The following is a 15391-nucleotide window of genomic DNA, read 5'->3' as shown; positions in this document are numbered from 1 at the left end:
ATTTTAATTTGTTTTTTTCTCATTACTTCGCCATAAATTAATTTTTAATTTTCTTATTAAGGCTTCATCCCAGCCCACCACGGAGGCCACTTTGTGTGATGCTGAAGACCACGGATGCTTATATTCAGGAGCCCGACGAGACCATGGAAGAAAATATTTTTTACTTAACACGTACATTACTAATATACATTTTCATATATTGAGCTTACTTATTGTTTTATAGGTTTTGATGGACTGACGACCCCTTCTACCGACCCTGACATCCCAACTAACGATCATGATGAAGCGCATCCTCATATAAAGAGGCGACGAAATGAGGATGATCCTGATAGTGTATCCGGGTTGGAGGGGATGCGCCTTATGCCAGCGGCTGCATTGAAGCACAAGGGTTGTAGGACTCATTGTTTTTTTTTGTATTTTATGTAAATAATAACAACAATTTTTTATGCTTACATAATATGCGCATTATATTTTTATTACCCCATTTCTTCTTTATTTTAACACTACAACTGTGTACAGTAAAATCGGTGGTGTCCAATTTCCTCGTCATTATGGTGCCCCGCGAACGTGCTTCTTGAGGTTCAAGACCGAGGTCGAGGCTCACTGTCAAGGGTCATCGGGGCCCGATCTCGGGGTAGTGCAGACAACCGACTATATTAGAAAAGAGGGAAGTTCCCAAGGCACGTGGCTAGGACTGACGAAGCCTAGAGAGCTACTCTAAGGCCCGAGCCAGGGTGTCATCTAGTGGTCATATCTCCATATCTTTGTAATTAATGCTTGTTATACTATGATGGGATTTCCCTTCTATACAAAGGTGATCCCTATTACTTTGTAAGGGTTGGTCACTTCAGTTACTTCACACGATGATATACAAGAACTCTATATTTCAATCTCTAACACATTTCCTTCAGTATTATTGCTTCCATTTATTGTCTTCATACATGTTCTTCATTTATTGCTTATCATTGGCCATAAAGAGCCTCCTAGACTTTATTATAATTATTATTCACATAGCAACTACCTTTGCTAGCTCGTAATCAAGCCCTGGGATCAACCTCGAGGCCCAGAATCGACAAGCCTCAGGCCTCGAGTAGCTAACCTATCGGTTTGATTGTAGCTCCCTCCTTAACTCCATTTCGTCTTTAGATCTCATACACTTAGCATCAACTGCTTGACAAACTAGCATAAAATAGATCACGTATTTTTAGAGTCCCATCAACAAATTTAATTGGTATTACCATTTTCACGGTAAACAGTTTTGCGCCCACCGTAGGACTAAAAATAATAGTGATTATTTTCTTGCTGGTTTCGTCACACAACGCAAGTTATCTTTCATACCTGTTCTTGCCCAAGATCTTCAAATTTCAGGTTGAAATTCCTAACTCATCAGAAAGAGGTGAAAACAACTACCTGGAAGACCGGGGAGAAAGTGTTGTGGTTGTTCTAGCATGGGCGCAAAAAGAGGTCCCTCAGCATGTCGTTCATATGATTATTAGAGGGGCTGACATTCCCCAAGGGCCCATGATCAAGTGGACAAAAACATCCGCCGCAACAGAAGGGTCAATCCAAGACCACATGGCCGAAGACACCCTCGCGTTCAGCGAAAAGGATCTCGGGACCTTGACAGAACCGCACGACGACGCGCTGGTAATCTCATTTATTTTAAATAGTGTATGAGTTAAACGTGTGGTCGTGGATCCAGGTAGCTCGGCCAACATGATCAGGTTAGGAGTAGTAGAGAATATCGGGTTACTCGACCAGATCATACCCGCCTCCCGGGTTCTCCACGGCTTCAACATGGCCGGCGAAGTAACAAAATTAGAAATCACCCTCCTTGTCAACACGTCCGGCACGGTTCAGAACATAAAGTTTCAAGTCATCAATGGAGACGTAAGATATAATGAATTTCTTGGAAGGACATGGATACACAACATGAGGGCAGTACCGTCAACCCTGCATCAGATGATTAAATTACCGACAAAGAACGGCATAGCGACCATATACGGAGAACAGTGTGCAACGAAAGAAATGTTTTCAGTTTATCAAGGGGAGTCGACCCCCGTACTCTCGACCTCGGACGTGTCTGGGAACATACAGACCCCCGAGGATGACGAAGAAGATTCCTCGCTCCTCGAACTTTCATTGCCCCCGAAGAGTTGGATGCAAAGAAATCGACAATCGAAGATGTGGAACAAGCTATTTTGATCGAGCACCTCCCCGATCGTAAGGTATACCTGGGAACGGGATTAACCCCCGAAATCAAGAAAAATTTTATTCAATTTCTTATCGATAATATCGACTGTTTGGCATGGTCCCACTTAGACATGATAGGTATCCCTTCGAAAATAACCTCCCATCGACTGAGTGTTGACCCCATGTTTAAATCGGTGAAGCAAAAAAGAAGACCCCAGTCCGAGATAAAGCATGCATTCATCAAGGATGAGGTAACGGAACTCCTTAAAATAAGGTCCATTAGGGAGGTAAAGTACCCCGAGTGGTTGGCCAACGTAGTAGTGGTACCCCAAAAGGGAAATAAGTTAAGAATGTGCATAGACTATAAAGACTTAAATAAGGCGTGTCCCAAGGATTCGTTCCCATTGCCTAACATCGATCGTCTGATCGATGCTACGGCTGGCCACGAGACCCTCACCTTTCTCGATGCCTATTCGGGGTACAATTAAATTCAGATGAACCCCTAAGATAGGGAGAAGACCTCGTTCATCACAAAGTATGGTACCTATTGTTACAATGTAATGCCTTTCGGACTGAAAAATGCAGGGGCTACATACGAGCATCTAGTTAATAAAATGTTTGAAAGTCAAATAGGCAAATCCATGGAAGTTTATATTGACGACATGCTAGTTAAGTCCCTACGCGCAGAGGACCATTTAACTCATTTGCAGGAAACATTAGACATCCTCAGAAGTTATAACATGAAGCTCAACCCCGAGAAATGTGCCTTCGGAGTAGGTTCGGGCAAATTCCTAGGCTTCATGGTATCAAATAGGGGGATCGAGATTAACCCCGATAAAATCAAGGCCATCGCAAAAATCACGGTGGTAAATAATGTAAAGGCCGTACAATGGCTAATAGGTCGGATAACGGCTCTGGGCATATTTATATCAAGGTCATCCGACAGGAGCCATCATTTCTTCAACTTACTTAAAAGAAAGAACAACTTCGAATGGACTTCATAGTGACAACGCGCATTAGAAGAGCTGAAGCGATATCTGACTAGCCCACCTCTGCTCCATACACTAAAGGTGGATGAAACATTATATCTATACCTGGACATATCCGAGATAGCGGTAAGCGGTGTGCTAGTTCGAGAAGAGCAAGGTACGTAATTCCATGTTTATTACGTAAGTCGGACCCTAAGGGATGCTGAAACTAGGTATCCTCACCTCGAATAATTGTCTCTCGTGTTAATAAGTGCATCGCGAAAATTGAAACTCTATTTTCAATGCCATCAAATTTGTGTTCTAACGACATACCCCCTCTAGAGCATATTGCACAAACCCGAACTATCGGGTCGATTGGCCAAATGTGCCATCGAGCTCGGGGTGTATGATATCGAGTATCAACCTTGAACAACCATCAAGTCCCAGATTCTGGCAGACTTTGTGGCCGATTTCTCGCCCTCCCTTTTGCCCGAGGTAGAAAAGGAACTTTTACTGAAATTATGCACGTCTTCCGGGGTATGGACCCTATTCACTGATGGTGCCACGAACGTGAGAGGTTCCGGACTAGGTATAGTCCTAAAGCCACCTATGGGAAGCGTGATCAGGCAATCCATAAAAATTGCAAAATTGACTAACAATGAGGCCGAGTATGAGGCTATGATTGCAGGTTTAGAACTGGCCAAAAGCTTTGGAGCTGAGACCATCGAAGCAAAATGCAATTCACTCCTAGTAGTGATCCAGGTGAATGGGAGCTACGAGGTATGAGAGGGCAGGATGCAGAGATATTTGGAAAAACTCCAAGTTGCATTACATCGCTTCATAAAATGGACTTTGGTCCATATACCTCGAGAGCAGACAGCGAGGGCGATGCCCTCGCAAAATTGGGATCATCTATTGAGGAAGACAACCTACTCCTCGGGGCTGTCATCCAGCTATTTAAATCAGTAATCGATAAAGGTCATGCGGAGATTAATTCCACTAGTCTAACATGGGACTGGAGAAATAAATACAATGATTATTTAAAAGACGGAAAATTGCCCGAGGACCTAAAGGAATCGAGGGCCCTATGAACCAAAGCAGCCCGATTCTCTCTTGATGAAAACAAGACTTTATATAGAACTTTTGATGTCCCCCTAGCCGTATGTCTGGGGCAGGGGGTTACAGATTATGTACTCCAAGAGATTCATGAGGGCATCTACGGAAATCATTCTGGTGCCGATGCCTTGGTCCAAAATTCAATCAAAGCAGGCTACTATTGGGACAACATGGAAAAGGACATCAAAGAATTCGTCCGAAAGTGTGACAAATGCCAGAGATTTGCCCTGTTGATTCACTAACCCGGTGAACGATTGCACTCGGTCTTATTGCCATAGTCGTTCATGAAGTGGGGGATGGACATCGTTGGACCCCTGCTAATGGCACCAGGTAAGGCTAGATTTATTTTGTTTATGGCTGACTATTTCTCCAAATGGGTGGAAGTGTAGGCCTTCAAAAAAATAAGGGAAAAAGAAGTCACCAGCTTCATCTGGGACCACATCATGTGCTGATTCGGGATTCCTTCCGAGATAACGTGTGATAATGGGAAACAATTCATCGGGAGAAAGGTAACACAATTCCTCGAGGATCACAAAATCAAGAAGACCCTATCGATGCCCTACCACCTATGTACGAACGGCCAGGCCGAGTCCACAAACAAAACAATCATCCAAAACTTAAAAATGAAACTAGAAAGCGCCAAGGGAAAGTGGAGAGAAATATTGCCATAGGTGCTGTGGGCATACCAAACAACTTCAAAATAATCACAGGGGAAACACTTTTCTCTCTAGTATACGACGCTGAGGCTTTGATACCAGTAGAGGTCGGGGAGACGAGCACCAGAGTCCAACACGCCACTGAGAGCTCGAACGACGAGGCCATGACAACGACCCTCGAATTGTTGGATGAAAGGTGGGAAGCCTCGCTGGTCCGAATGGCCGCCCAAAAGCAAAGGATCGAAAGATATCATAACAGGAGAACAAACCTCCGGTATTTTGGGATTGGGGACTTGGTTCTAAGGAAAGTCACCCTTAACACCCGAAACCCTAGTGAAGGAAAGCTAGGCCGAAATTGGGAAGGACCGTACCATATCCTCGGAGTAGTCGGCAAAGGGTCTTACAAGCTAGATACCATGGAGGGTGAACAAATTCCAAGAAATTGGAACATATTGATGCTAAAACTATATTATTGCTAGGTCATCTGATGGAAAATTCCGAGAACATTCTCAAGCATCCGTTGCACTCTTTTCCTTCGGCCGGATTTTGTCCCTGGAAGGGTTTTACTGGCAAGGTTTTTAACGAGACAACATCCTCGTGCTACCTAAGGTAGACTCAACAAGTATTCGAGGCTTCTGTCGCAATCAACCTCGAACACTAGGGAAAGTAATGTGCCGGTCCAAACGACCGAATAAACCGTGCCCATATATAGCAGCCAAGCTTTCAACGGCAAAGACATGTAGGGGTGGGCATTCGGTACTTCGGTTTGTTATTTAAGAATTTCGGTTTGGTATTTTGGTATTCAGCTTATCAATTGTGTATACCATATATCGTACCAAAATATTTTGGTACAGTTCGGTATTTCTTATTTTGGTTCGGTACGATTTTGGTTTAAACCAAATCTTCACCGGAAAGCAGATTTGGTTATAATGATAAATGCATAAGATATGGTTTCTCATGCAGTTACTCTGTATTTGAGCAAGAAAAATAACCACTGAAAACTTATTTAAACGTTAATATTTTGTATATAGAAAGACTGACCATTGGGCATTTGCAATGAGCAGATGATTCTCCATGAATTTGAGATTGGTAGTTAGAATTAGTGAGAGTTCACTTGGTTTGTTGCTGCAACATTTTGGAGGGAGTTTAGTAGACAACATTTGTGATGGAAACAACTGGACCAAGGTGTTGTTATTTAAGCCATGGATAAGAAGCACGTCTTACTATACTATATTGCTCTTCAACTGCTATAACTGCCCCCAAGTTGTAAACTTAAAATACTATAGTATTTTTTGGGCAGAATTGAAGTGAGCTCTGGAAATTCGTATTAGAATTTGGACTTTTGGGGTGTGGGCTTAAGGTTATTGGGCTAAAAAACAAAAACAAAGTTGGGCTTGGACTAAAATATTTCGATATTTTTGGTACACCGGAATACCGAAATATCAAAAATCCAATACCATATACCGAACTGAATTATTGAAATACTGAAATTTTTGTACCGAAATACCGAAACCAAAATACCAAATTAATTTGGTTTGGTTTGAAACTTGGTTTTTCGGATTTTATGCCCACCCCTAAAGACATGTGTACTTGAACCAGGTAATCGAAGAACACTTTTTGTCAAAGCTTTTAACGATAAAGACATGTGTACTTATACCAGGTAATCAAAGAACACTCTTCGTCAAAGCACTTCATACTTCAAAAGAATCTCGATGTTTCAGCAAAGAGGACTCCTCTGTCAAAAATGTCGCAAACATACGGAGACTGGCATCAACAATTCGACTCCTGAATGATCCCCGGGTCAAAACCCAAAACTCGTAAGCCCTTAACGAGCCACCAAGATCGTAAAATGTTTCCACAACCGAAGGTGCCACGAATACCCGTAGACTAATGCCAAAATAAAAAGAAACGTGCGACCTCAGGGTCGGGATCTCCAAAATTGTAAGCCCTCGATGAGGCAATATAAAGTTTGTAAATAATGGCTCCCGAGTCGAGAAGCCCTCGATGACTCGGGGACTGCCGTCGAGCGCCACCTCCATCGACTTGTTAAAACCCGAGGCCATAAGACCCCGAGCGCACAGACTCGGTCTCGTAAAATCTACATAAGGAAGCAACTATAACTGCAAGACCTCAACGACATGTAAAAACCGTAAGACCTCAATGGCATGTAAAACTTGTAAGATCTCACTAAAGGCATAGTTCTGATCCTAAAGTTTTGGCTATATATCAAACTTGTAAGACCCCTAAAAAGGCATACCCTCGATATAGATGCCAAAACTACCTCATTCGGGATTCAAAGGCTCCGGCCGAACACAAGTGACCCCAATCACAGAATTGTACCAGCCAAACTAACAAGACTCGGGGACGCCCAACCGTCGTTACAAGGCGTAAGAGCCATTATCGCCAGCCCACACATGCCTTCAATTACTCCGAATCTACTTCGGAAAGAACCGGTTAAACAGGCTACCCTCGGCATAGACAAAAGAGCTTCGACCATGTCGTCTCCAAATCACTAGCTTCGAGCTGCTCAGCCTCCGAGCCAAACCTCCCGAGGTACTCGAACATCACCGCAAGTTACTCGAAATAGAGGTTCTTCCCGAACCAACGATGAGTCAGGCAAAAATTACTTCAAAAGTCCTTAATGAGAGGAAAATAAAGCCTACATAAATGGTCGCATCGACCAAGTGCGTAAGAGCCATTGTCACCAGCCTAATGAGCCTAAGGGCCACACACACTAAAAGGTCGTATCGACCAAAAGCATAATAGCCATTGTCGCCATCTTGAAATCTGAAAGCTTGAAGGTCAAAATGAGCTCGAGTCGTAACCTGATTTGGAGACCGAACCCAAAATAATTAACTATACATGCCTAAAGTCAAAAGGCATAAGAGCCACTATTGCCAGCCCACGCAAATTTGAAAACTTGAGGGTCAATTGAGTTCGAATCAAAACCCGACTCGGAGACTGAACCCAAAACAGTTAACTACATATGCTTGAGGACAATGTGTAAGAGCCATTGTCGCCAGCCTACTGAGCCTCAGGGCTGTGCACATGAAAGATCGGTTCGATCAAAGGCATAATAGCCATTATCGCCAGCCTAATGAGCCTCGGGACCATGAACATGGAAGATCGCTTCAATCAAAGGCATAAGAGCCATTGTCGTTAGCCTAATGAGCCTCAGGGCCATGCACATGAAAGATCGCTTTGATCAAAGGCATAAGAGCCATTGTCGCTAAGCCTAATGGGTCCCAGGGCCGTACACACAAAGGGTCCCTCCAACCCAACGCACAAAAGCCCAAGGGCCAGCTCGAAATCCTAAAAATTTGAGGGTCAGATGAACTCGAGACGAGATCCGACTCGGAGACTGAGCTCGACCTAATAAAAATGCCCGAAAGCAAAAACACAAGAGCTCAAATTCCATCTTACTCTAAGAAGTAACCGACTCAGTGTGTACGAGTCACTGTCACCAGTCTCGATGATAATAAAGAGCGGAGATCTATCCCAAAGACGGGACCCTGGTTCGAAAGTCAAAAAACATCACATAGTATTTCCGAAAAGCAAAAAGGAAGGAAGCAATAGGAAATAAAAAGCCTTCTTATAACCCCTAGGGGGATGTTTACAAGTTTTGAGAAAACCCCTACAAAGAGAGAACCAAATAGAATCTTAATCTACCATCAAAAGGGAGTTCTTCGGTGTCCCCACCAAATTTTTCACCCCAACAACTATGGGTCCTTCAGCGGCCCCTCTCCGACAACCTCTTCCCCTCTGGGGGCTCTGCTTTCTCTTTTATCACCTCCTGAGCCACTGCTCGGTGCACCCCCGAAATTAAGCAAGGCAACGTCTCTCTTCTCCAGGGTTTCCACTCTCTCAAACTCAGCAGGCAAAATGATATCTCCCACACGTATGTCCACTGCCCGAGTCAACCTCGGCCCGGCCCCTTCGGGGTACCCCTCCGGCTTGGGAGCTTGTCATAATAGTATCGTCTCCATGCGAAGATATAAGCGTCTCGGCTTCGGTCTTGATCCTGGATAATGTAGCCACCAGCTCGCAATAGAGACCCTTGTACTTGCCGCTATTCTCCCTCGCCTCACTAAGCTGACATGCAACTAATATCACCTTCTCTTGGAGGGAATACCTCTCGGAAGATATCTCTTTCTCACGCCATTTGAGTTCAGATACTTTAGGGTCTTTAGCCCGAATCTCCTCCCTCAGCAGGGCGCGTTCCTTCTCAAACTGCACAAATCAGATCCAAGATGTTAAAACACTAAGATCTGGCAAAACATTCAGATAAAGGGAAATGAGGACTAGATAAATTGCTTAGAAAGGAGGGACTTCTCACGCTCGAGACGGCTCACCTTGACCTGATACAGGGTGAAAGTCTGATTGTAAAGCACCTTGGCCTAAAGCCACAAAAAAAGGCAAGTTAGAAAGACAAAGGTCAAGGCAACGAGGCCCGAGCGACAGGTAGGGAAAGCGAATATTACCTGCTGGCAAAGCCTGCTCATCTCACCAAAGATGAGGGAAATATCGACCTCAAGAACTCCCTCGGAGATGGTTGAGAGCTTTTCAAGCACATCTCCGCCTTCGACGGGAATCCTCGCATCGGGGGATTCTTCGCACGGGGCATATTGCTCTCCTTTAAAAGGTAGGGTTGCTCACTGAGGAGAATCAACCACAACTACGGTACTGGCAAGGCCGGTCAGGACCATCCCTTGTCCATTCAGGGTCCCTGAACTAGGCCCCTCCAAACCACCCAACGAAGGCATTTCAGATCGAGGAGAACTCTGATCACCGACCAGCTTAAGGGAAGAACCTGACACTCCCTTAATTGTCTCTCCGCTATAAAGTGGGGCCGCAACGACATCAATCTCTTGCTAGGAAGCCACCATCTCTACGGACTTAGGGTCGGCTAGGTTTGCCCCTCCCTCGGGCGCCGCTGAGGAGTTGTTTTCCTCCTCACCCTTAACTCGAGGGTTTCTCACTATTTCCGAGGTTAGATCTGTCGGGTTGGCTTTAGTCTCTCCCACCTTAATCTTCTTAGATTCACGAGGCCCGTACAATGGATCCCTTTGACTTTTCTTCCCTTCATTGGGCACCAAAACGCCTTCCTCGCCGGGTAATGCTCTCTTCATCAAGGGGACTTCCCCCAGACCTACACAAAGGCAAGAGGTAAGCGTAGGGAACGGGAGCACTGCCAGTAGCGATTTAAGTCGAAAGAGATGTCTACAGCAAGGCTAGAGGCTCACCATGATCCTTAGCTTCCCACAGGGACAGGGATTAATCACGCCACACTCGCTTAGCATACGGGCAAATTGAGTACAGACGACCGACCCAATTCTAGAGGTCTGAAAGCGCACCGGGGTAAATTGCTGCGGCTGTAGTAACAAAATATATATATATATATATATATATATATATATATATATGTGTGTGTGTGTGTGTGTGTGTGTGTGTGTGTGTGTGTGTATGTGTTAAGTGCTTAAAGGAACAAAGCCAAAGAAAATCAAGGGAAGGCAAGGTAACGTGTCTACTTATGCTCCACATTCCACCTCTCAGGGAACGACATCTTTTCCACCGGAATCAGATCAGAAGTCCTCACTCGGACAAATCGGCTTATCCATCCCCCCTTTCCAAGCTCCTCAGTACAGGCAAAGAGGGACTTCGGGGCTTGGCAACGGAGTTTGATTAGACCCCCACGGAATAGACAGGGGCCATACGTCCTGATTAGATGATCAAGGGTGAAGGGCATCTCCCCGATCACGTTCATGTAGTACCTGATCATGTAAACAATGTGCTAGAATGAAGGATGAATCTGGCCAAGAGTCACTTGGCATCGTTGACAGAAGTCGAGAATCACGGGGTCGATCGAGGGCGAAGATGGTCCCACCGGCCCTAGGGTAAACACATAGGTTTACACACTAAGGAAACCTATTTTGTATGTCTAAATATCCTCCTCCGAAGAAGGGATCTCCATAATCACCGTGTTCCCCCAGCGGCAATCAGCTTTCACTCTTCTGATGTCCGTTATCGAGCTAATATACTGAGTCACGGGCTCACTGCACCCCGGCTTCGAAGAAGGTCTCCCGGCCCTGAAATCAGAACCCATCGCGAAAGACCCTGGAACACATTCCTCCGCACAAGGAGGCATCATCACTCACTTTGAGAAGTGGAGGCGGAAGTTTTCGCCATTTCTAGAAATTTTCGGAAGAAGAAGGAGAGTTGCGTTCCTAAGAAAAAAAACGAAAGTACAGGAAGAACAAACATTTTTTGAGGTTTAGGAATACAATGAGTTATAGAAAACAAAAAGGGGAGTATTTTTAGAAACCCCACGTGCACATTGAAGAAGGCCAAGAGACAGCCAATTGCCATAGTCAATGCGAAAATCTTCAGGGGCTGTGTGTGCATCATGTCTTGGAGCCTTGTGACTGACGTCATTGCGAGAGCATCGGAGGGGGAAGAAATTCAAGGTCGTTTCTTATTATTTTCAATCTAAGAAACGCAGAGACTATCTGTGTACGGTAAAATCGGAGGTGTCCAATTTCCTCGTCATTATGGTGCCCTGCGAACGTGCTTCTCGAGGTTCGAGACTGAGGTCGAGGCTCACTGTCAAGGGTTATCGGGGCTCGATCTCGAGGAAGTGTATACCAACGACAATATTAGAAAAGAGGAAAGTTCCCAAGGCTCGTGGCTAGGACTGACAAAGCCTAGAGAGTTATTCTAATACCCGAGCCAGGGTATCATCTAGTGGTCATATCTCCATATCTTTGTAATTAATGCTTGTTGTACTATGATGGGATTTTCCTCCTATATAAAGGGGATCCCTATTACTTTGTAAGGGTTGGTCACTTCAGTTACTTCACACGAAAATACACAAGAACTCTCTATTTCAATCTCTAACACATTTCCCTCAATATTATTGCTTCCATTTATTGTCTTTATACTTGTTCTTCATTTATTGCTTATCATTGGCCATAAAGAGCCTCCATTGATTTTATTATAACCATTAGTCATATAGCAACTGCCTTTGCTAGATCGTAATCAAGCCCCGGGATCAACCTCGAGGCCCGAAATCGACAAGCCTCAGGCCCCGAGTAGCTAGCCTATCGGTTTGATTATAGCTCCTTCCTTAACTCCGTTTTGTCTTTAGATCTCATACACTTAGCATCAACTTCTTAACAAACTAGCATAAAAATAGATCACGTGTTTTTAGAGTCCCATCAACAAATTTAATTGTTATTACCATTTTCACGGTAAACAACAACACAAACACAAACATAGAAACTTAACATAACTTAAATTCAGTACAACTAGTGAAAACACATGACACGGGAAACATAAAGATACACTACTACGCTCAAGACGTACATGTTATTGTTTAGTCACCACCTCCTAGTATTCTGGTCAAATAATGAATATATTGCAACTTTTCTTTGTAGTATTTCTGCTGACAGGGTTTATCAATCCATGCCTCAAAATTGCAAACAGGTTCGTTGGGAACCCTATAAAACTTGTTCATACACATCCAGTAGTGGCGTCCAGCTTCACCATCATCCCAACTGTTGTTCATCATGCATTGTTTGCCGCACTCGCACCTTGGTACATAAAGGGATTCAGACATTTGTTAAAGTGTAAAAAAACCTAGCTTTTATGGAAATATTTGCTATTGGATATTGTTAAGTGCAGAAAATAACTAGAATGCCGCCGTTATTTATAGGCAAGGAAACACAAAAAACGTAGTACTTAACTGTGCTATATATATTCATGCAAAACGTAGTATTTAACTATGATATGCTTGGCGTGTTAAAGATTCTTTCTGATACAAAATAGTTTTTTTCGCAGTCGGTCAACTTTTCAGAACGACAAGACAACACACAAAATATAGTATTTAACCGCGCTATACATAATGACTTTTTATGAAACGAAACAGCTTTGTCGCAATCGGTCAGCTTTTCAGACCGACAAGACAACACACAAACTGTAGTATTAACCGCGCTATACATATTGACTTTTTCTGAAACGAAACAACTTTTTTGCAGTCGGTCAGCTTTTCAGATCGACAAGAAAACACACTAAACGTAGTATTTAACCACGCTATACATATTGACTTTTTCTAAAACGAAACAGTTGTTTCATAGTCGGTCAGCTTTTCAGACCGATAAGACAACACACAAAACGTAGTATTTAACCGCGCTATACATATTGACTTTTTCTAAAACGAAACAGTTGTTTCAGAGTCGGTCAGTTTTTCAGACCGATAAGACAACACACAAAACGTAGTATTTAACCGCGCTATACATATTGACTTTTTCTGAAATGAAACAGCTTTTTCGTAGTCGGCCAGCTTTTTAGATCGACAAGACAACACAACAAATATAGTATTCAACTGCGCTATATATATTCACACAAAACGTAGTATTTAAACATGATATTCTATGCATGTCCCTATATATATATATAGTCACATACTCAAAACATAAAACACACACACAAATTCAAACCTTAAACCATGAATGACTCTTCCTCTACCAAACGAACCCTATCTTACTCTTCTACTAGCAGTGATGTTTACTCTTCTACTAGTAGTAACAATGAAGAAGAGAATCCTCCAACATTTGAAGTGGTTATGACTGATTCATGCGTAGACGACAACGATCTAGTAAACTATTATGTCCATTAAACTTTATTTCTTTAACATAAAATACTTTTGTTTGTTATACCTTAACTCCTGAAAATATATATATATATATATATATATATATATATATCAGTATTGTATATCTTTATTTAGTTTCATATTTTCCGTAACTTAATAGTAATGCTTTTTTTAAAAGTATATTCCAAGAAAAATCTGCAAGCTTCTTCCTCCATCATTAGAATACGCATATCTTCACCATCGTGGTAAAGAGTGGTATGTAAATATGAGTGTTGGTGATCAAAGAAGGTTCAAGATAGGCTGCAGACTTTTTGTGTTGGAGAATTTTATCAATTGAGGTTTCATTATCAAATTTGCGTTGGTTGATGTTTCATTACTGCGTGCTATCTTCAATGTGGACGTGAAGGGAGACGGATATCCGGTTTCTACTAATCCATTTTTACTTGGTACTAGGATGTGTTTGTATTGATTTATCCTTTTATTATCTTTTATTTTCATGTATGTTTCTTTAGTTATGGTTGTTGTGCTTTTTTCTCTTGAATTATGTTATGAAATTTCAATCTTCATATTGGTCTTCTTTACTAACACCAATAAGTTGAATGTTGGAACTATCATATCACCATCCCAATTCAAAAGGTCATGTTAGATAATAAGATGTAACAAGGCCATGGAACATACACTTATTATAAAAAATATTACAAAAAAAAACACTAGGTGTATCCTTGATAGTTGGGTATATTAGACGAACTTGCACCAGGAGCTGGATTACCACCGCCACGCAACCTAGCTGAAGGACATTTATGACGATCGTGTCTTGTTTGCGAGCATATGCCATATTTACGCGCATAAACAATATCACCAACATCCATTTGGTTTCGTATACGCGTTCTCTTTTGCACTTGCAGCTTGCGCAAATAGTCCATGTTACACAGCATTTTAAATGGTTTTGGCGGCCAATAATGATCAGCACCCAATGGCTGCAACTGCCCACTATATGTGTTTACGTATGCAGCAACACTATATTTACTATCAACATAGTTGGTTGCCCCTAAACCAACTTGTTGAAAGCACTTCATGGCATGTGCGCACGGCATGTGGTAGATGGTCCATTTCCCACAAAAACACAACATGCTGGCTTCATTCACGGTGTGTAGATTATTCCCCCCAAGTGTTCGTGGATAGCGATGCAAACTTCAAAAATACCCCAGTCATGATCATACTGTAAATATGAATGACAATGTGCTCGCCTCCAGTATTTCTCAAATCTTCTCATCGGTATTGGCATAAATTCAACACCCCTGTCCATTAATTCTAATGCAGCTTTATACCTTTAAACAAACCTCTTCTCTATCTGTTTGAATGTCATCCGGACCATGGAAGTGACAGGCAATCCACGTGCAGAATTCAATAGCCCATTGAATGACTCTGACATATTTGTAGTCGGGGCTCCTCATCGTTTGCCACCATCAACATGCAATGTCCACTTGTGAAGCTCATGTCCTATTAGCCAATTATAGTCTCTTTCGTTTAACTGTCGGATCGATTCCATGTGCCTCTTGAATTTGCACTGCTGGTACTATATTGCAGCCATCTACATTAAATCATGCAAGGCTTTGTCGGGATATTTCTTCTGGAAATTGGCCTTCAGGTGCCTCACACAGTAACAGTGGTATGCATAGGGTTCCTGCCATTCAGGCAAATGCCGTACATAACTTAAAATACCACCATGTCGATCAGATATTAGATAAATATCTGAATGTTGTTTGACACCGTGCAGCTTCAAGTGATTCAAAAATAGCATCCACGTC

This window comes from Nicotiana sylvestris, chromosome 2, assembly GCF_000393655.2.
Source record: "Nicotiana sylvestris chromosome 2, ASM39365v2, whole genome shotgun sequence".
NCBI classification, from domain to species: domain Eukaryota; kingdom Viridiplantae; phylum Streptophyta; class Magnoliopsida; order Solanales; family Solanaceae; genus Nicotiana; species Nicotiana sylvestris.
This window is presented reverse-complemented; position numbering follows the sequence as displayed.